A 21,888-nucleotide genomic window follows, 5' to 3' on the forward strand; every position below is an offset into this window, starting at 1 on the left:
GCCAAATGCTGATTTAACCTTCCCATGTGTGGGAATAGGTTTGCCTGTGTCTTTTGTTCTAAATTTCTGTTTTTCTCCTGTGTCAGCCACATCTACGTTACTGGGACATAGCATGACAGTGCGGCCCTGAGGACAGCGCTGCTTCTGACTCACAGTCAAGCATTTATGCTTAAATCATGTCCTTTTATTCAGGAGCCATGTCACAGAAAGTTAATAATAAAATGAAGTCATGTCACTGGTTCACTGAATTCCCCAGTAAGTCCTTCAAACAGTTAGTTTATTCCTCATGGAGGTGCTCTGACACACAGGACCACTAAGTTTCCAGAAGCCAGCACTGAAATGATCTTTCCAAAGCATCAGTAGATAGGCCATCCTTTTGTTCTCCTCCCTTCTCCCTCCCCTTTCCATTCCTTAAGCCTCCACAGAAACAACACTGTGGAAGATTACGTTGAAAACAAGCAAGAAGCTATAGAGACCCCTTTCACCTGCTGTGAGGTGCACAATAGCTGGAGGCTGAAAATACTTGCCTGATTCTTCTAAGAGAAAAGTCTCATGTGAGCTCTCAAAATAGGACTTTTGTGGCATGCAAGCCAGAGTTGAATTTCATCCCAGTCCCGCTCTCTGCTGGAGAAGGAAAAACTTGATATTATTAACATAAGAGGTGAGGTTAGCTCAGGAATCTGTGCCAGAAGAAGCTGAAATCACTGTTGTACGTTTTGGAGAGCTAGAGGACGATGGTTACAAGACGAGGTAGGTGCCCAATTCTGTTGAGTTTCAGCTGGAACAGAATGGCTAATGTGCCCTTCAAAATCCCAGCCCGCATTTCTTCCCTGCTGCAGTTACAACAGCACAAAGACAATGTGGTAATGTCTGCTGTGTTACAGAATCTCTTTATCTAAAAAAAAAAAAAAGTCCTGTCAGACTAATCAGGGAATTAGCAGCATTACAAAAGTGCCCCTCACAAATGCTAAAATGCAGACATGACTCAGATTAACTTTCAGATCAGGAAACTTATCTTTCTGGTGTATAGCACTAGCCTGTAAAAGAGGTTTCTGGCTTTATTGCTTACTTGTTTGGTGGCACTTGGCAGAGAAACACAGGGCTTCTTCTTTTTTTTTTTTTTTTTTAATTATTATTTCAAAATCTACTGGAAGGGATTTAGCAGTCTTTTGGAAACATTTCATTTTCTCTATTTTGAGGAGATTTTTGACCTTTATTAAAGACTTTAATTGTCCAGGATTGTCACATCTGATTTCTTTAAATACTCATAAGAGGAAAAACTCACAAAGCAAATGAAAGGTTAGTGAACTTTGCTTTATATTGCTCACAATGTGAACTTTCAAATGATTGGAAAATAATTTCCTTCTATTTTGAATGATAGAAGTTAAAGATAGGCATGACCTATTAGATCACTGTGAGCATTTCCTTGACAGTGTGGTTTTGTTTCACTAATCGGAAGAGAGGAACATAAATTTCTGAGGCTGAGCAGTTCCAAGGGCCAATAGTGGTTTATAGAGACCCTCATCATGAGCAAGACCTGAGCCAATTCAGCAGGGACCGGATGCCTTCACCACTCGGCTTCTGTTTGGTGGCCTTATGAAATGAATGAGTTGCGTCTGTCCGATGTAGAGTGAGTGGGGATGAATAGCACAAAAAGCACGCCTATGACTGCTTCTTTTTACTGGATTTCTTGGCAGCATGGCTGAATATCAAATGGATGTGGAAACTGTTGTCCCTTTGCTCAGAAACTCCCAAACAGGGACCTAGCTATGTAGAGGAACCTGCACTTCCTTCACCCTTTGACATTTGATTATTAATACCAATTTTGAAATACACAATCCGGTTGATGAGCACAAAGAGAGCGAACTAGGAACAGCAATCATCTTGTTGGTTCAAAGCACCCATCTATGCTCTAGCAATCACATGAAAAAATTGTTTTCCACAATGTTTCCTAGGCATGACTTAGCTGGCGATTTTTATTTTCATTTTATTTTTTTTTTCCCCTAAACCAGTATTACATTAGTAGAATGTATTTCCGATGGCAGGAAAAGACTTGTTCTAGTCTGGTTTGGAAATAATCATGGAAAAGCCTCTTAGCATATCTCAGAACTGGAACAAATTGCTGTGCTGCAGTGTGTAGCTCCTGCTGCTGCTTATCCAGCAGCAACTTGGGACAATCTCACTCAGTTCGAGGATTTTCCAGGGCCAGTCTGCCTAGCAGTTTAAAAGTCTTTAACAATACCAAGGGATTTTGCTTTCTCTACATTTCTAAAGGGTGATGGACACAATTACTGGTATTCTGGTTAAAATTTATCCTGAATCTTCAGGGCACTTTACTGACTTTGGCTGAAGCCAGCTCAGTGCTACTGTGTGGCAGGGGCAATGTATAAGGCATATATTGCAGACTTTAATCCAATGCAGTACAGAAACTGTGATGGCACCTTCTCAGTGAGCTGACTGAGTGTTAGATATTCAAACATTATTAATGTTCATGTTCACAAAGCTTAGCTGTATCTCATAAACACCAGAAAAGACCTATTCCTTCTTCTCATGGATCCAGAATAAAATCCTCTGTCTTTTGGGAGATGGGATATGAATCAGATACCATCCCAAATGTGCCAGGGGTAGAGGGAATTTAGTGGGAGCTAAACTGTCATAATGTACTGGCTACAGCCAAATGCAAGAGTTGCATAAGCAGCTGTTTCTTTATCAGAGACTTGAGTGTGATATGCAGAGTTTGGAGATGTAATACAGCTGTAGAGGATCACATCTGAAATGTAATAAGATCTGAAGAGGTTGAGCTTATTTGGACATTGTTGTGTCATTGAGAATGTCTTGTTGGGTTAAATCCAGACTTATGGGCCATGTTGCATCTGCAAGCATTGAGGAATGAAATGGAAAAGAGGGGGAAGTCTGTGTGGGGTGGGCAAGGAGGAAGGTGATGTCAAACTGCAGCACCGTGTCCTGGTTCAGGTGGCCTGCTGGATGGGACACAGGTGTGTGGACTCCATATATCCCTCATGTGGCATCCAGCATGGGACTTTCTCTTTTAAATGTGGGCATTCCCTGGTGGCTATCACTCTGGTATCACTGGGGCCAGTTCCCCATGACATTGAAGGTGCAGCTGATGTAGAACTTTTCCCAGCAGCTTGAAACACAAGCTGATCTCAGCACATGTGCTGGGCTGTCCTCCCTGGTGGCCAAAACTGTGTCATGGTTGAAATATGAAACAGATCCACGTGTGAGAACTGCAAGGCCACAGAAATTGAGGAACACGGTGCTGAAAAGTCCAGCTTCCTGCTATCTCAGGTACCATATCCAATAGTCCCCTACTAATTTTAGAAATGAGCTTCTCTCTGTCCCCTCTCCCTCTGTCTCTCTTGTGTGTGGCATGGAAATATACTGAGACACTGTGATAAAGTGGTTAGCTGAGCTCCTCTGAAGCTGTACATTTTGTGGTGTGTCAATCCAGATTTATTCAGAAGCTGGGATGACATCTCCACATGTTATCTGGTGCATCTGACAGTCTTTAGTGGTAGTCCCCCATGTTGTGGAGTAAATGCCATGCAGATGAAGATTTATTTCCATGTGTATAATGTCTCCTAAAAAGACTCAGATGGAAGAAACGAGCATTATGACAAAAAAATCCTTTTAGCCTGTGCATGCCCATTTATATGCTTGAATAGAAGTGCTCAGTGACTTTTGAGATGCCTTTGGAAACTTTGGCCAAACTATTTCTTAAAAGGCCTTATAAGAACCCAGTTTGAGTTGGAATTTTCCCAGCATGGTCTTAGCTGCAGAGCGTTTGATTTCCTTGAAGTAGGTAGAGTTTGTTTAGTTCTTCTGTATTTGTGGAATTTTGCATGTCCTGGAGAAACCCTCTATTTCCTAGGTTTCGAGAATGCTGTTTGCTAATAAATTTCTGCTATATTTATCTCATCATTTGGATTTTATCCTTGTTATTCTTTGCCCTGACACAACAGATTGCTTTTGGATGGGTCAGTCCTTTGAGCTCTTGCTTTCCCTCTGTTTCCCAGTTTTTCTGGGAAATGATACAGAAGAACATACATTTCACCTTGGCATTTAGCAGCCCTTTCCCCTCTTATCTTTTCATGAACATTTGGAAAAGTCATGCAGTAGGCTAGCCTGACTGCTGGGTGTTTAAGTAGTTCTGTTAGCTTTAATTTTACTTGATTTCTCTGTTCTGTTTTCATATGCATGCCAGACAGCTCATCCCCTCAAGAATGTCCTAAAGGCATCTTCTGCCATAGTAAATAACAGAAGTGATAGTTAAAGTATACATATATAAATAATATTTGCTCTAGTGTGTGAGTTTGCCTTGCAAATATGAAAATGTGACTGAAGGCCTCCATCTCTGCATTCAAACCCTTGCTGTACAGTGAAATGAACTGGAATGTGCTGCAGAGATTTTCTTTGATAATGTCTGGCTTATAATTTACTTTTGGCTGAAGCAATCAGTGAGGGAAATCCATTTGAATGGCTTTGTAAGAACACTTTATTTTTTTGGTGCTGCAGGCTGCAAGTTTCACACTCTGAGACTAAATCCCATTCGCATTGTCCAGGTCCTGGGGAGAGACATTTATTTAAAAGTAGCTGAAATGAAGCACAGAAACAAACTGTAAGTGATTTTTGGCATTAGAAGTGCAGTGACTGTAAAGCAATGGCTCAGCTCCATATTTTAATAGGCTTTAACGTATCAATTATAGTGCTGAGTAGTAATTAGGGCTATACAGCAAAATGCAGAGTGACCGCTAAACGGTTCCAAAGTTGTGGGAGTTGGTGGGAAGGGGGATTTGGGAGCAGACTGAATTCTGGTAATAATACTGCTGGGTAGGGAACAGAAAATGTAACTATTAAAAGATGAATTTTGATTCAGAAATGCAGGCAAGCCTTACCAACACTGATTTCTCCCTGCAGCATGAAGCTAAGTAAGTGAGATGAGCAGTGGACAACTCTTCGGGGACCACGGGCAACAGAGTGTTCATCCTAACAGCTTGCACAACGTCCGCCTGCTCCACTAAATGAAATGCATCTAAAAACCCTGCACAACTCGACCGTGCTCAGCTGTTTGGAAAGCCTCTAGGGGTGGAGGGTGAAAGCTGAGAGCTGGGGAATGCTGCTTCTCATTTCAGCATGGCCTACATACACCCCTAAAATTCCACTGTACAAAGGGATGCCCAGCCTCCATATACACTCCTACCATCCTGCACTCAGCAGGGGAAGTTGCACTGATTCTGTCTTGGAAAGGGCACTCTAAAATTCTGGGGGGACGAGGGCACTGCAGCCCATTAATAATAATCACACTCGTTGCTGAAGGAATGATTCAAACCACAAAATTACAAATTTCCTTCTCTTGCTGGTTGCTTTCTGCTCAAATTACCCTTGAGACAGAGTAAAATGTCCATTGGTGTAGTCCCAAGCTATGGGACTACTATTCCATGGATGGTTGGTCATAGAGATGGCAGTCTTTATCCATGTGAGGCTGCCTGCTCAGTCCTGTAATCCTAAATGAGCCAAGCCCCAAAGCTTCTCTCGTTTTCAGGGTGGAGTCAAAGCCACAAAACACTTCTCCAATGTTTGTAGCCAGTGATCAATTGTAAGCTAAAGAAATATTTATTTTATAGTGTAAACTGAGCAGCGTGAAATTTTTGCCCAGGATATTCCTCTTGATGTTACTATTTTGATATGCCTAAGTTCATTGGTATAAATAGTGTGCAGTTGTCATCACATTTAACTAAAAAAAGCCCTCCTCAGTTGACAGCATAGGTATCATGAAGTCACGTCACCCCCTACTAAGTAACTTCCACTGGGGCCAAATGCAGGCCTCTGAATGACAATTATGCTTTTCTGGCCTTGGCTGGCATGTAATTTAGGAGCAAGGGAAGGCTTTCAGGAGCAAACATTTGTAGGCTTGCACCAATGAATCATATACTTGAAAACTTTATCCACCATAGCTGAAAACAAAATCACATAGGAGCCAAAAATGCAAAGCAGGCCCCCTGGATGTGACATAGTTTGGCTGGCTGCCAGGAAGCTTCAGCAGTCCTCTAGCATGATTGGAAACGAGCCAGCAAGTGTCCTTCATGAGGGTGGATGGAATGAAACATTCACAAGAGCTGATTTCTTCATGTAAGATCCAACAGAGAGAAATGGTTGTACTCTCCTCGTGAAGAGTGAGATGAAAGATTATCCCATTTTAGGACTCAGCCTTGTCTATCCAGCAAAGTACTTATATGGGCTCCATTACTGTTCTGTCTGAGTGTGCTGTAATCCTTAATGCATTTATTTTTGTGGTAGGAAGGCCTGATGTTAGTGCTTCAGATGGTGAAGACATGAATGGGAACACAACATTATGCCAGATGCTGACAGAATAGATATTAGTATTGCTAGTCTCAGCAGCAAAGTAAGTTGTTTTACTTGAACCAGTATATCTGAGCATAAAAAATTGAAGGAGAGGAGAGTCAGTCTGTATGAGGATAGGGAGAACTGCCAAGACTCAACTGGATAAGTAACACGTAGTAAATGCTTAGAGTCACCTTGCCAGACAAATATTTGCCTTTCACTTTGAATGAAGACCAAATCATGTTCTAACTAGTAGGACCAAGAAATTCCGCACATTTTAGTAAGTTGAGTGTCCTACACAAACTCCCAAAGTAAGTATATGAGGGCAGACCTGAAGGGTTTGCTGGATATATAGAAGAAAAAACAACAACAACAACAACAACAACAAAACTCAGGAAGATATTTCAGTGTAGGAAAAAAAATCAGAGGGAATGCTGGAAGCTGGAAGGAAAAGTGGAAAAAAGCTTTGTAAATGAATGCAGTTAAATACAACTGTACTTGGAAGATGCACTTCCTATTTAGAGATGGTCAGAGGGGTGGAATCCGGGAGCTGAACAGGTCAAGGTCTCTGGGGAAACACTGGGAAAGAGCTATGTCTCGTCCCTAAATCAGATTAGCTCTGAAAAATATCCTCGGGGAAGAATTAAAATATAGTGTAAAGACTGTAGTCCCTGTACCTTTCTAGTCATTTCTAGCAGCCATGAAAGCTTCTTTTTCTTGTTCAATGAACCTAATGCATAAGAACATGGTAAACAAAAGACTGCAGTAAAACTGTTCTTTTTGTGACAGATGTGACCTTGGTGTCATTATTTAAGGACCGCACTTAAGGGCAATACTCATATTGTTCTTGCATCATTTGCTCTGTCTGCTGTAATAGTCTTTTATGACCATTTTTTGGAAATAACTGATTTTATCAGTAGTTCTTACTAGATGAGTTGCTTTGCTTTGACTTCTATGCAACTAACACAGTTTAAATGAAAATATTAAAAATACAGGGAGAGGAAGGCTGAGACAGACCAGCTACTTTATCAATGGGCTAAGCAAGAGTAGAAATCAGTCACTGGTTGAGACCCTTATTCAGTGCAGGCTTCTCTCCTACAGGTTTTTATTACTTTAAGCTGAGCCAGAAATGACGCCCTTATGATTTCCCTTGGGAAACCTGGGATCCAGAGCTCTCTGCATTCAGCAGGAGTATTTCCATTGACTTTGATGGCCTTTGGACTAGACCCTAAATTTCCATGGCATTTCTGGGACTTGTGTCTGAAATTCACTTGCTTTCTTTGAGCTTTCTCATGCATCGTTCTGGCTAATACATGTACAGCCATAAATATAGTGTGGCATGCAGTTAAGAAATTCTACAGTTTTTAGTCAGTAGGAAACACTGTCTGATAGTCTGCCTAATTTGCCTTTCCAGTTTCATCCTATTATAGCTCACTATATCCCCTTGGGCCCCTGTGATTTCTCTCCTTTCTAGCACCTGTACAATCATGTTTTGTTACCTTGTATCATGTATGTAAACATGGAAAAACTTAATTAAAATGAACAAATATATCAAATTGTTTCACAATATATAATCTAAGTACTTATGTACCCTTCAAAGGCATATCTGAGCCACCTGAATAAAGCAGTGTTTAGCAACTATTAATTAAGTGATGTTTAAACAATGCTTTGAACATGTAAAGTGGTAAAAGTTTCCAAGTATGCCATGATCGTTGTTATCACTGTTATACAAAAATGAGGAATGTACTAAACTTCTGTGAATCCCTCCCAGTTACTGAGAACTTTGTGAGTTGAAGAGAATCAGCCATGACAAACTAACAGATTGTCTTTCTTCCATCTGGGTTGTCCTTTTGTTTCACAAAAAGGGTATAAAGTGTACTTTTTTTTGGCCATCTTGTTTATTTAAGCACATTTGTAAAAGCCTACCGCAGAATGGTTATTCTAGCTTGAACAAATCCTTCCGGGTCAGAAAGTCCTTTGGATGGCTTGGATCCAACTGTTCTCCCTTCCCATTCCTCCCTTTTAAGTTTTGAGTTTCTGTCAAAGTCTGGGCTGAATTCCTGAAACCAGTTGGAGTGTAGCTGTTCTTTTGTTCCCTGCTGCCAACTGCAGAAAGCTATGTTCACCAGTTTTTGTAGTCACCAGCTTTAAAATTGCTAAGTCCCATTGCTTCCTTTGAATGACCAGATGCAAAGCAGTACTTTAAACGTAGGAATGATTTTACAGAGCTTTTCACTTGTAGTGTTGGATGGACTGCTGTGCTGTCTCTCATTTCAAGGAAGAATGCCTTAAACAGGCTGTCTGTTTCTTAAGACTGTCAGAGGTAAGGCTGAAACTTGCAAAATAACATCTGGAAAGCCCAGATTCTCTAATATAGAAATACTATTTTCATCGCTGAGGATTGAAAGCTATAAATATAATTCTATCATTGTAATTAATTCAGCTTAAAGGGATGTCTTCTGTTTTTAAGATATAAACATTTCTTATATAACATGGTTTAAATGGAGAACTGGTTCAAGTGCTTTAGGGCTACTAAGTTTTTTTTTGCACTTGAAGGTACTAGATGTTTGGTTAATTTTTGTCCTCTTACTATTCATCAGTGAATTAAATTACTGTTCTGCTTGTGGATAGAACTACAATCCAATTCATTAATCATATTGAGATTTTTAAACCTGCTCTACTCTGTTAAGACTTGTTCTTCATAAGTCTGGAAAATATTTCTTTCATCAAAATGGCTTAATGCCTATAAACATGTTCTAATTATATTTTCTTGGAATTAATCAAGTTCATTATGTTAAATTTGGGATCTACTTCTGAAGTGAATCTGAATTGTGAGTGTCTGCCATATTCCCTTCAGACATTACTGATAAAAATAATGGTGTGGGATTTTCAAAAGTAATCATTTTTGGCCTAATCCTATTCCTCTTGAAGTCAATTGGAGTTTTACTCTTCCTTCAGTGGTGTGGACTTCAGCCAAATCTGAGCACTTCTCAAAACCTTATAGTTCTGGGAATTTTTTCAAACAACCTAAGAGAAAAAGTATACACAAGGTATCATTTGATTTAGTATAAGTAGTACTTATACTAAAGTACTGTGGCTTCTCTCTCTCTTCCTTCCTTCCTTCCTTCCTTCCTTCCTTCCTTCCTTCCTTCCTTCCTTCCTTCCTTCCTTCCTTCCTTCCTTCCTTCCTTCCTTCCTTCCTTCCTTCCTTCCTTCCTTCCTTCCTTCCTTCCTTCCTTCCTTTCTTTCTTTCTTTCTTTCTTTCTTTCTTTCTTTCTTTCTTTCTTTCTTTCTTTCTTTCTATCTTTATTTCTTTATTTATTTATTTCTTTCTTTCTATCTTTCTTTCTCTCTCTCTCTCTCTCTCTCTCTCTCTCTCTCTCTCTCTCTCTTTCTCTCTCTGTCTTTCTTTTTCTTTCTATCTTTCCTTCTCTCTTTCTATCTCTCTCTTCCTTTTTTCCTTCCTTTCTTTCCCAAAATAGAGTCTTAGTGAGCATTTGGGCTGAAAGGTGATTAAACTTCAATGTAGTATGCTATCAGATATTTTTGGGTTTTACATGAGGAAATCCTTCAGTAAGCTAAAGAATCCCTTACAGCCAAAAAAGGACAATAGATTTATAGAAAGAAGCCCACTTGCACAGAAACTAAGACAATCTTTTTGTCTGAAAACCCTCCAAATGTTTGATCTTTATCTCATTAGTTCAACCACAGTTGTTTCCATTTTGCTTTATTTACAGGGACTGTGTCTTGAGGTCCTTAACTGAAAGTTTGGTCAGGTCACTAAAAGCTTTTTCCTGAGTGATGGCATCAAGATTTGGTATATTGCAGATTTCTGATTTTTATCTTGAAGAAAAGTGAAATTACACTATCGGCGTTGTTTGAAATTAAGGATGTTCCAAAAGGAACATGTTGAAAATGAAAGAAGGAACTGTTTATCTACCAACACCTTTCATCTGTGTTCATTATATTCCATGTTTTACTGAGTCCAATCTTATGACATGGTCAGGTAACATCCTGAAATACCCTGTCTACCAATATAAATGCTTCTTGCCCTTGAATTTATTTAGTTTAAATACTATGGAGTCAGCAGTGGAAGTGTTGCAAGGGGGTGCAATTCTGGGAAGTGAGAGAGCCAAAAATAATTTATTTCCCACAGACAATTGGGCCTGTCAACATTTATGAATCTTACTAATTGCATTCCAGCAACACTGAAGGCCCCTAGCTGAGATCAGTGCCTGCCACTGTCGACAGGTATATGGGGTGGATTTCCTCTCACTTGTCTCAGAATTGGCTGTCTGGCTGCAGATAGGTGTCTAGACTCCCATCATAACCTGTGGAGAGAAACAGCTGCCTCCAAAAGCCAAGTCACAGCATCCAACCCATAACTGATGTGTGACAAATCACCCTCTGGCAGTTCCTACCTGTTTCCATTGACAGCAGGGGAAGCCCAGATGAGTAGACACCTCCATGCAAGGCAACTGAAGTTGGATGAGAACAATCCCACCCAGGCTGCTCACATGTCACTAATTGCGGTGACAAAGGATCTTGCATGTGTTTAAAACTGCCAGCTCAGGCACTGCTGGGTGTAGGCCCCCCTGGGTGAAGTCTGTGGGGTTGTTGTTGGAGACCATACTGTGAATGTCCCACTGACCTCCTTCAAAGTCAATATGGCCACGTCACTGTGAGCTATGTTGCTAGTCCAGCTACTGAGGTCTACCTTGAGAGGCCATTCCTCACATCCACTGTGTAGGTGGACAGCAAGGGGTGAGGGAAGGAACAAAAGGCCTATGCACATGGAGGTAATGGTGGCAGCAGTGTCCAGGTCCCTCAGCTGTAACCATTGGAAAAGTGGCAAGACAGAAGTGCTGCTACAACCATGAAACAGTATTTGCCACCAAACTTGAGGGCTACCAGGATTAAAAGTCTTGTCTTGAGCTTTCCAACACAGAACTTTTAAATGTCTAGCATGCAAACAACTTAGACAGCTGATGCATAATTAAAAAGCCACTTTCATTCATTTCACAAGCAGTGTGCAAGTTTCCCAAGTGTCCATTGGTTACTATCGGGCAATTGCTGATAGACTCTTAAACTTGCCCCCAGGCTTTAATTCTGTGCCTGCCTTTTTGTTAAGCACATACATTTGGAGAACTGTCTGTCAATAATTACAAGGAATTGAGTCTTGGCACTTTTATTCTGGGAGCTGCCCTGCTGCTGGAAAGAATCTAACAGAAACATACTGCAACGAAGCATTCAACATTGTGACATTGCTTGGCATGAGAGATAGCTCTTTCTGACAAGTTAAATGCTAATTTTTATTGAAGTTAACAGGAAAATGTGAAATTGGTCTCTGCACTTCACTTATGCAAGAAATTAGGAAGAAAGCCACCAGCAATTGCTGTTTCAACATTATAAACTTTACTTTACAACATGCTGTTGAACCAGAGGAAATCCTTTGATTTGTTAGAAATGCATGCAGATTGCTGATCTCTGGGGAAAATACATTATTTTTTTCCTCCACAAAGAGACAAATACTCATTTCTTTGTGGGCAACTAAAGCAGTAATTATCATAGTGATTGCAATGCAGGAATGGAGTAAGCCTAGGCCAGTGATCCAAATTTTAATCGATCAGTGGCACTACCTTCTGCAAAAAGAATACATTTTAAAGCAATAGTCAAAGACCAGGAAAAGGGAACTGACCTTTTGGCAAAGAAAAGTTGCCAAAAGGTTCAGCAAAACATGGGAATAGTTATCCAAACAGTTATGCCAATCCAAGGTCTAAACTGCTCCCTGCCCCCTGCCCTGATTATTTTACTTGGTATTTTGATAATTTGCAATCAATATTTGTATGTCGTAAAACAGGTCTCCAAATATAATTAGATGGGCCTAGAAAATGGAGATGGAATAAATATAGGGTGAGAAATATGGGGCTCCTTTCATTCAGCTTCTAGGTTGTTAGAAACATCATTCCATTTTTTTTTTCTCCATAGGCACCAGGAGTTAAAAACTTGATGTTTTTTCTAGTTTAAGGAAAAACTCTGATCTTCATGCACTCACTTGTCTCCAGGGAGACCATTTAAGAAAAACAAAATACTGAGAAATGAGGGATAATTCAAAAGGGCTAGAAGCAGTGTATTTATGTTAAAAATATGTTAAAAATATTGATCAGTGGTTTTGGAATTTAATTTTCTGCTTTGTACTCTAAGGGCCTTGGGTATAGAAAGGTGCTCTATTACTCATTTTATCTATACAGTTCTCCCCCTCGCCACATCCTGTAAAAGCACTCAGGGTGCTGTATGGTAATTAAAAGGTGATACTAATATTTCCTGACATGCTCTATAAAACATCTCCAATCAGCTTCAAACACATAAAAAGGAAAAGGAATATAGTATAAACAGAGAAAGAAAATGATTATGAAGGCGGTTCTGTATCAGACTCTGCAAGGATGATTCCTCCAACTTTATGCTTGAGTGTCCTTTCTTGTGCCTTTTTTTTTTTTTTTTTTCCTCAAAAAGTAAATCATCTTGGTTTCCCTGCCTGCTCTGTCTCTTAGACGAAGACAGCTAAAATCTCCAGATGCTGATGTTTTTCAGGCTTGTTTCCCATTTGGAGCCTCATGGGCAAATTACCCTGTCATTCAAAGATTTTCTGTAAGAAAATAGAGGAATTTATTCCACAGAGTTCAGATTTCTCCAGCCTTTGTGCTGTCCCAGCCACTGGTATCTGAGACGCCTGATTTGAAATACAGTGGTGATTTTTTTGTGCTTCTGTTGTGACTCTGTGTTATGTGGGCTGTAGGCAAGGTGACTTGCCAGATGTTTACATCACTTGGCCTTCCTGAGAGGGAGAGAGATGTCTCAGAGCAGTGCTCTGTAAGAAGAGCATGGTTGTAAAATAAGGTCACAAATCCAAGCTGGTAAAACACCTGCTCCTTCACAAAGGTCCTAATTCTGTGTATTGTAATTGAAAGTTCTTTTTGCTGTGGGATTTGAATTTCTGTATCTATTTTGGATCTTCCTTTACTTGCTTCTTCTCCAATATTTTCCTCTCTGAAGTGAGCTAGATATCTGCTGCCCTCTTTTCACACAGCCATTTCCATGGGACCTGCATAACTTCTATCCAACAGCAATTTTGTTCTAAAATAGAATGACGAGTAATCAACCTCTTTGTATTATATAAATGCTCTTTGGCTATCCTCAGAAATATTCAGCCCCATTTTTGATACCATTAAGCCCTCTGTGGCTTTCTGTAGTGGTAGCATCCATAAATTTATTGCACCTGGATTTAAAATGTGTTCCGTTTGACTGGTTTTGGATTTCTGTTTCTTGGATTTTCTGTTTCTGTACAGCAACATGTAGGGCACAGCACCTACTCTTGACCACTGTCTGCTTTATACAACACAGATACCCACAAAGGGTTGTTTCTAAACTTTCCAGCCTCCTTTCTTTACCCTTCCCTGAATCTCTTTCTCTTTTGAGTTTAATGCAGTGTATTTGGTTTATGCTCTACAATGCTTCATCATGTCAAACCTGACTCCACGCTCAGTGATTCAGCAAAGCACTTAGGCCCACAGTGAACTTTAAACTCAGAACATGCTGAAGTGCTCTACTTAACAGAGATCAGATTATTCATGTGCTTAAAGATAAGCATTTGCTTAAGTACTTTGCTGAATTCAGGCCTAAACACACACATTAAATTCACCAGCTAGGACCCTTGACAAATTTTACCCCAAAGGTGCCTATCTCTCTCCATTGACTATAAAGGGAGTCTAGATGACTAGTATAAACTAGATAGCTAATCTTTAGACAGCTGAAATTGGGTGAGAGGAATCCCACCCTCTGTATCTATCTATTATGGTGTCAGGCATTGATCTCGGTTGGGGGCCCTGTGTATTACTACGAGGCAACTAATGAGAATCAGAAACAGTGATGGGCCCAAGTGGTTGTGGGGAGTGATTTTTTGGCTCCTTCCCTTCAGCAGAATGGCACCCACATGCAGCAGGTCTGAAAGTTAATAACTTAATTAATTCTTGGACTTGAATTCTGCTCTGCAACAACACCATGCAATTTTTAAACGATCTCCTGTAAGAGATGAGATTTTGAAGTCCTGGTGTTTTGAAATGAACTTCACACTGTCCTTCTGAAAAAATTACTGGAAAACTTTCAGCCTTGACCTAATGGTTCAAAGTTACAGAGACTGAGCTAAAACGTGACTTTAATGTTATCTAAGCTTTTTGTTTCAGTTTTGATCTTTAAACTCAGGGTTGTCACATAGTCAGGAGTGGTACTGGGTTTCTGCCAGACCTGCCAGTGGCACAATCATATGATCCATTACATACCCAGTAACTCAAGAGTGTTTTTAACACTCATGTGCTTGCAGAAATGCCATCTTTATAATGTAAAATTCCAGTGAGAACTCTCAGCTTTATACTTGCAGACCAAGACTTCAAGAAACTGCCCTATGTAAAAGAGCATGGTTTTGGGGTAACCAAGGTTCTGTATCTGGAAGCCCAGACTGTGGGTCCTGCAGCACCTACTTCTGCTGTGTTTGCAGGTCTCACAGCTCAATAGGATCAGGGGGAACAGATAGTCTGTCATTTTTGGGAGTCACCAGATCTTCACTCTTGGACAATGATGGAGTAATTAATCTAGATACAATGCTCTTCACTTGGCTTATCATAGATAGAAAAACCTCCATTCATCTTCTTCAACTGTTTACCCACACAGAACAATGCTACCAGCTCTGATCTGAGATAGATTTTTGACCACCAGTAAACCTTGAATTTCTTTTGTGATGCTCAGTGTTCTTGAGAATCCTTGGAGTGGAAAGACTTGGGGTTTCCACCATGCAGTGGTACATTTGAAAATAAAAATGAATCAGAAGCTGACACCTCTTGAAGCCAAGAACACTGTGTTGGCACTGGCACCTAAGTAGGGAATTAGGGAAGTTTCCCCTGAGCTGGAGTACTTCCTGGCTGATCTGTGGGATTCCTACGTATTCCCCACAGGGTCCTGCTCCAGACACAAAGGGGATAGTTCGACAGTGGAGGATCAGGTCATTCAGTCTGTACCCTAAGAAAGAAAATCTTGTGTCCTCACAATATATTTGAGCAGTTCAGAGTGGGCAATACATACAGGTATTAAGCTGAGCAAGAAATGAGAAGTCATAATGACTCAGGTATGAAAAAAAAATCAGCAGGGAAAAATTAAAAATGCTCATCCCCCCAGAAAAAAAGTATGTCATTTTTTAACTGTGTCTCTGTAGTGTTAGTTTGCTTTTGGCATTTTCCTCTTTATCTAAAACCTCTCAAATAAGCCGTAATGACAGCATAAATTGCATGTTCCTTCATGCACTGCCTTGCAAAGTGCAGAAATTCCTTAGGTGTCTTAAATTATGGGCTTCTTTACGACAAGTGACTTATATTCTGCCTGATATTTATTAATATGCTGTGAATAGCACATATATTGGGTAGAGTTCATAACATTATTAGACATTCATTAGTCTATGCAAGCTTCACATGTTTTATTGAAAATGGATTTAACAGTCTAATGAACTCTCACATGGGACAAATGCAATGAAAATACTTGTAGACCTGTAAGTGAGAACCAGCAAAACTAACTGTATAAAATAAGGAGGAATCTTTACCAAATCTTTATCCCTAATTTAAACTCAAACCTGAATGGAAGAATTTGTGATATAGTTTAATTTTTCAATATTTCCTTTTATTTTTCTACTTGGATTCTTTTTCTTAATTTAATGGAAAAGTCTCACGGAAGCATTTTAAATGTATTTTCATTGGGTTGGGACCAGAATCTATTAGAAATAAGACAAGAAATTCTTAATCTCAGGGAGTTTTTCTTTAAAAAAAAAAAAAGAAAAAGGTTACTGGGGAGTTCAGTTAAACATCTGCTGTGATGGGGCTGATTCTCCCCTGGCCTGTAAGTGCTGTCATTTACACTTCTAGAAACTGGGAAAGCAGGAATATTTCTCTGATGTAGTAGAAGTTTGTACCTAGTTCACACACATTTAAATGAGCACAGTAGGGACAAAGTGGTGGGAGTCTCGACTGTGGATCTTGCACAGTCTGGACCACTAAGCTTTTTTGCTGATTCCCATAGTGAGGAATGATTGCTCTGACACTTTTTTCCCTCCTTTTAGCACTGACATTCTTATGAGAAATTCAAAGCTGCTATTTTTGGCAGTCATGAATAGTATGATTTTTGGTACCTTACAAATTTATTCGTTTTTTTGGGGGTCATAATTACCACAACAGCTTTATGGTCCTTGGCACTAATAAAATGTTTTAAGCATTAAAAAAGAGGTCTGTAAACTAATGAAGAGGGTCTTTAACATAATGTCCTGCTTCCCACAAAAGTGCAGTCACACAAAATATCAAGACTTAAGAGATCATACACAACACTTTCACTGATATGAAGCCAAATTCTGTTCTAATTTGAACTACATCAAATTTAGACCAATGTAGATGAAAAATACCCCAAACTTACAGTTTTCATAATTGCAAACAACCCATAATACACAAATGATCTTTGCAAGTGTAAGTTTTTTGGCACTATCTCCATACCTTTTTTTTTGTGGAGTACGATCCTGATTTGGTAGTGTTGAACGTGATCTTTATGGGGTTGCCAGCTGTGCTTTGAAGAACTCAGGTCATGAGAAGTGCTGTTTTCTTTTGCTCTGTCTGGGTGTACCTACTTGTTTCAAATAAAATAATTCAATGGGACTTATACATAGGTTTGAATGGAAGCAATTGCTTATGCATTGTGCTGATCTGGGGATAAATGAATATCTCAAGAACTTGCCATTAGTGGGTATTGATATTTTCTGAGGTATTTGTAGGCGAGCTTTTATTAACAGCTCTGTCCTTCAGTAGTGGTTAATGAATCACTGTTGAAGTCGCAGGCATTCTCAGAATACATAGGAAGCCAATTGGGCTCTGAAAGATTATTCTTCTGTTTATTTAGCCACTGGCTCTCTATTTGTAACTGATAGGTTTAAGAGCTGAGAATGCTGCATTTCCCTGTATGCTTTAGTTGACTTGTTAGAGATAGTTGTTTGTGTCTGATAAATGAGAGGATGATGAAGGGCTGGCTAAATGCGATGGGGTTTGTTATCTGCAAAGGTTAGGGATGGGAATTCCTCAAGTAGGCAAAGCCGCTGGCTTCTGGCAATGAGTAACTGTTTTGTCTCAGATGCAACCTGAGCTCATTAGTGCTCGCTCTTCCTTTCACACATGCACACACACCCTCTTGGGTCCACTCCAGCTCTGTGCGATGGCTTGGAGGGAACCAGACTGTTTCTTCTCTTTGGTTGGCTTGGAAGTCTCAAAGTCTGCAAAAAGCACGTGGATATCTGTGAACCCCCCAATTGCTTGAAGACATGCTTGATTGCACCAGAAAATGTGCAAAACTGCAAATGGAAATACACTAAATGTGCAAAAAGTGGAAAATACAGGGAAAGTGGAGACCTGTTTGAAGATGCCGGTGTAGTTTAGTGAAGTGTCAAAATGTAATGGGCAAATTTAGAAGACAGATTTGTTTGCAAGTTTGGTAAACACAAGGACATGTGTTTTGCTGCAGCAATAAACAGAAAACAGCAAACAAGACATAAACACCGTGACCACTGGGCATCAGACTGTGTCTATGTGGGTTCATATGATACCTAACAAAAGGAGTTGTGTGGACAATTTGTCAGTAGGAGAACCCTCAGCTTTTCTGAAATTCTGTATATAAGTGCAAAACATAGGAAACATTTCAATTTAAAAATCCATTGCAGCTGCTGGTATTCTAAGCAACATCTCTCTGTTTTGTTCTTCCAGATCTGTATTTATGGTATCTGTTAGCTGAAGTTAATGCAGATATTTGCACTACACTGAATGATCCCCAAAGGTGCTGTCCAACCTCAGGTATTCCCTGACTCTATGAAATGTCTTGCTTTTGGACACTGTTATATTGTGGGTTGGTTTCAGTTTGCAAGTTGTCTTCAGTTTGGCTTTTCTGGCTTGCATTGAGACTACTTTTTATAAATGTATAATTTGCAAATAAAGCTTTGAATAAAATGATTAGAAGCAGTCCAGAGAGACTGGGATGTAAATAGCACCGTGAGAATTTGGAGACAGCATATTAGCTGGTAGCTCCTCAAAGACTAATTGAATTAAAAAAAAAAAAAAAAAGAAAAAGAAAAAAAAAAAGAAAAAAGTGGTAAGTGCAAAAAAGTTGACAGTTTGTCAATTGAAGTGACTAGTGATTGAAAATTATCCCTTATCATTATTAGTGGAAAGGAATGGGTTGAGTTATGCTGGGTTGTCTTAATTGTAATATGGCTTAATGAGGAGTGAACATATAGTGTGAAAAAATTATATAAAACAGCTTCTTTTCCTGTGGAAAGCAGATGTTTAATTGCCCAAGACCAGAAGCAGAAGAACACATGGCCAGCCTATCTATGTACTTTACAGCTGCAAATGTTGCTTGTTTTTGCTGCTCTTACAGCTGACGGCTGCAAATGGAATCTGTAAGGTAACTGTGAACATTTCCCTTTGTCCAAAAAAACTGACTCACCTGCTACAGTGAGTGGACAGGAAAGGAAATAACTCCTTACCATTATTATTACCTCAATTGAAAGAGTGGGAATTAGTCTAGTACAATGCACGAGGTTCTTTTTATCACCAAGTACAAGGTGATAACCCAATGTAGTCTTGCACAGTAGTTTCTAGCAGCCTATCTCTCTTCACACTGCCCCTCCATGAACCTTCCTTGTGTCTGCCTGGGGGCTCTGCACCCAGCCAGGGCTGCATTTCAACAACAGTGAAGCTCTTCCAGCAACAGTGAAGCTCTTTCATCCACAGGGACCTCTGGGGTTGAAGGACTGTGGAGAAGCACTGCCAAGTTTGTAAGATGTTTTAAAGCAGTGGAAGGAGAAGGAACTCATTTGAGACAAATAGCATGGCCAGAAAACTGTTGTTTGAAATCCGTATTTGCAGTTTGCTGGCAGCTGAGCTGCAGTCACTATTGTCATTGTTTGTAATGGGCAGTAGCAGATAGAGCCAGCACAGCACTTACCAAGGCAGAACTTTCATGCCAGATACACTCCCCCTTAATTTCCTTTGTGTCCACCAGGGCAGGGAAGGGAGGAGAAGTCACTTCACTCTGGATGCAGCTGGTGATGACATTACAAGAAGCGAAGGGACATCTGGGACGACTGGTGCTCTGTATGATTCTTGAGAGGGACAGAGCCAGTAAAGATTAACACCTGTTTCCAACATCCATGTTCTTAACTAACAACTTCCTTCCACAAAAGCTAACTTTATTTTTTCCCCTCTCTTTCTTTTATTTTGTTGCTAGCAATGCACAGTTTTGTTGACAGCAGAGGCTCATGTGTTGCAGTAAAGCACAACTGGTGTCCCATATGCCCTGATAAGTCTCCCAAAAGAGCATGCAGACATGCTTCCCCTTGGAAACTCCTTCAAGACAAAACAGCCAGAGCACTTGGATGTCAACATTACACATGGTTTGTGAATGGGATCTTTGAACTTCAGGTTCCAACATACATACAACTTCCCCAAACTTTAAGTTGGGAAAAAAAAATCTTTTTGATGAATAAGCTGGCTATTTGTATTTGAAAATATATCCAGATTGCATGGGGCTGAACCTCTGGGAGATCCTCAGGAAAAAGGCATCAGGAAGAGAGAAAAAACATGGGCTTGTGAAAGTCACAAATAAGGGAAAATATATAATATTCAATTATTTCTGGTTGCAGAGTTTATTTCTATTAATGTACAGACCCAATAGCTGGTTGCCATAATACAGAACAGTTTTGGGAGAAGGTGTGGAGCAAGGAGGGGATAGGACTCAGAGGACTCCAGGAAAGTATATGTTTTTTATGGTTTTACAGCCTCTGACCTCTTCAAGTCTCTCCCTTTGTGTTGCCTTTGATGCACTCCTGGGAATTCTGGCTGTGCCTCCTTTTCTGCATGGACATGGAAGTCCCTTCAGAAAAGAGATGCCGCTGGCCAAGTTCCCAAGTTTATTGCTATGACAGGCAGCTTGGTAACTGCCCTCCTAACTCCCCTGGGGTTAACAATGTTAATTAATATTGGAATTAATACAAATAACTCCAAGCCCACTGGAGAGCAGTGGGTGTTATAAAAAGCATCTACTCCTGGAGGCACTTGGCAGGGTGGTGATGGGAAGGAAGTGGTGATGGGAAACGAGAAATGTCTCAAGAAGCTAATGAGAGCACTGCCCTGCCATGCTTTAATGGCATGCACATTGTTTCTGAAACAATTGGATGCTTTGGCTGGCATCCTCCTAGACTTATTCCTATGGTTTTCAATCCTCAGGTGGCAATAATGGCAAGGAAGGCAGCTCCTTCTGGCTTGCCATTAAAGCATGGGATTTCTGTGGAGGTGAGGATCTGGCCATGGGCTTGGAAAATTAATCAAAGCCACCCTGTACACTCATAACTCGTTAGATCTGGAAATGGAGGTATAGGCAAAGAAGGAAGTCCCTGAAATAATGGACATTGATGCCTCACTTCCTCAGCAGGAAAATGAGAGAGCGTTAGGGCTGCAGTGTCCTTCTGCTCCTTTCCAAGGTTACTGCTCATGCCAGCTCATTGCCTCAACCATACTCTTTTAGCTTTCAAGTAAGCTGATCACCTCTCAGATCACCCACATCTTCCCTAACCTATCACAAGGCAGTTTTTCTGTGCTACAAAGCAATCCACTGGACTAGGAGGAAGCTCTTCCAAGCTGCAAAGTGCTTGGTGCTTCAATAAAGCCCCCATATGAGGAGTAGTGATAAATTAAGTGTTGTTGAAGTCCTATTTCATAATACGTGAGAAGAGATTACAAGCACAGAGACAATAGGAACCTCTTAGCAGAGCTGTCCATGTCAGCAACAGAGGTCTTGTGCATCCTGATGGATACACCTGGTGATCTAGTACAAGAGTGATGGAGAGTACCCAAGCCCAGTTCAAAGGGCCAGGTCACCTGGGGCCTTCTGGAGCCTTCGTCTCCCTCATTTTTCTCTTTTCCGTGCTGAAAAGACCAGTTCCACCTCGGCTCTACACTATGCTCAAGATCAGGTCCAGCACAGTTTAAAAAGGAAGTAATATTTATGGTCCAATTATGATCCTCACCTTCAAGCAATGAAAATAGCTCTATGGACAGGACACATATTTCTTCTCAGTGATGGTAAGGTGAGAGCTGCAGCCCACCAGGTAAGCACCTAGAAACCCAAGAAAATGCTTCAGCACTGTATGTAAAGAAAGAACAAATGTATCTCATGTCTGTATGTCTGTATTCTCTTATTGTTATCACTGGAGCTGAGAAGGGGTAGTGCAAGGAAATTTTGCTGACAAGTTCAACTCATTGTGCAATTAACTGGCATAGCCTGACACCTTGTATTCATTTGCATATTTTTAAATGAATTTGGCAAGTACTAACACTGAAGGTAGCACCTAGACATTCGTATTTGTGCAAACACACCCACCTTTGCTAAAAAGGTCAC

General features: G+C 40.3%; 1 protein-coding gene across 3 annotated transcripts in view; it reads left to right on the plus strand.

Moving 5' to 3' along the window:
- PDGFA (platelet derived growth factor subunit A) overlaps nt 1-20,236 on the plus strand; it is an 81,779-nt gene extending 61,543 nt beyond the window's left edge. The window contains exons 7-8 of one of the 3 annotated variants that reach the window (XR_004253933.1): nt 18,198-18,284; nt 18,770-20,236. The gene's annotated coding sequence lies outside the window, so the exon portion shown is untranslated. Of the gene's footprint in view, nt 1-4,536; nt 4,640-4,938; nt 6,765-18,197; nt 18,285-18,769 lie in introns of those variants that run through there. The other 2 variants (XR_004253932.1, XM_032197621.1) reach the window with 2 other exon arrangements.
- The last annotated feature ends 1,652 nt before the right edge of the window (nt 20,237-21,888 follow it).

This window comes from Aythya fuligula, chromosome 15 (genome assembly GCF_009819795.1).
Source record: "Aythya fuligula isolate bAytFul2 chromosome 15, bAytFul2.pri, whole genome shotgun sequence".
NCBI lineage: Eukaryota > Metazoa > Chordata > Aves > Anseriformes > Anatidae > Aythya > Aythya fuligula.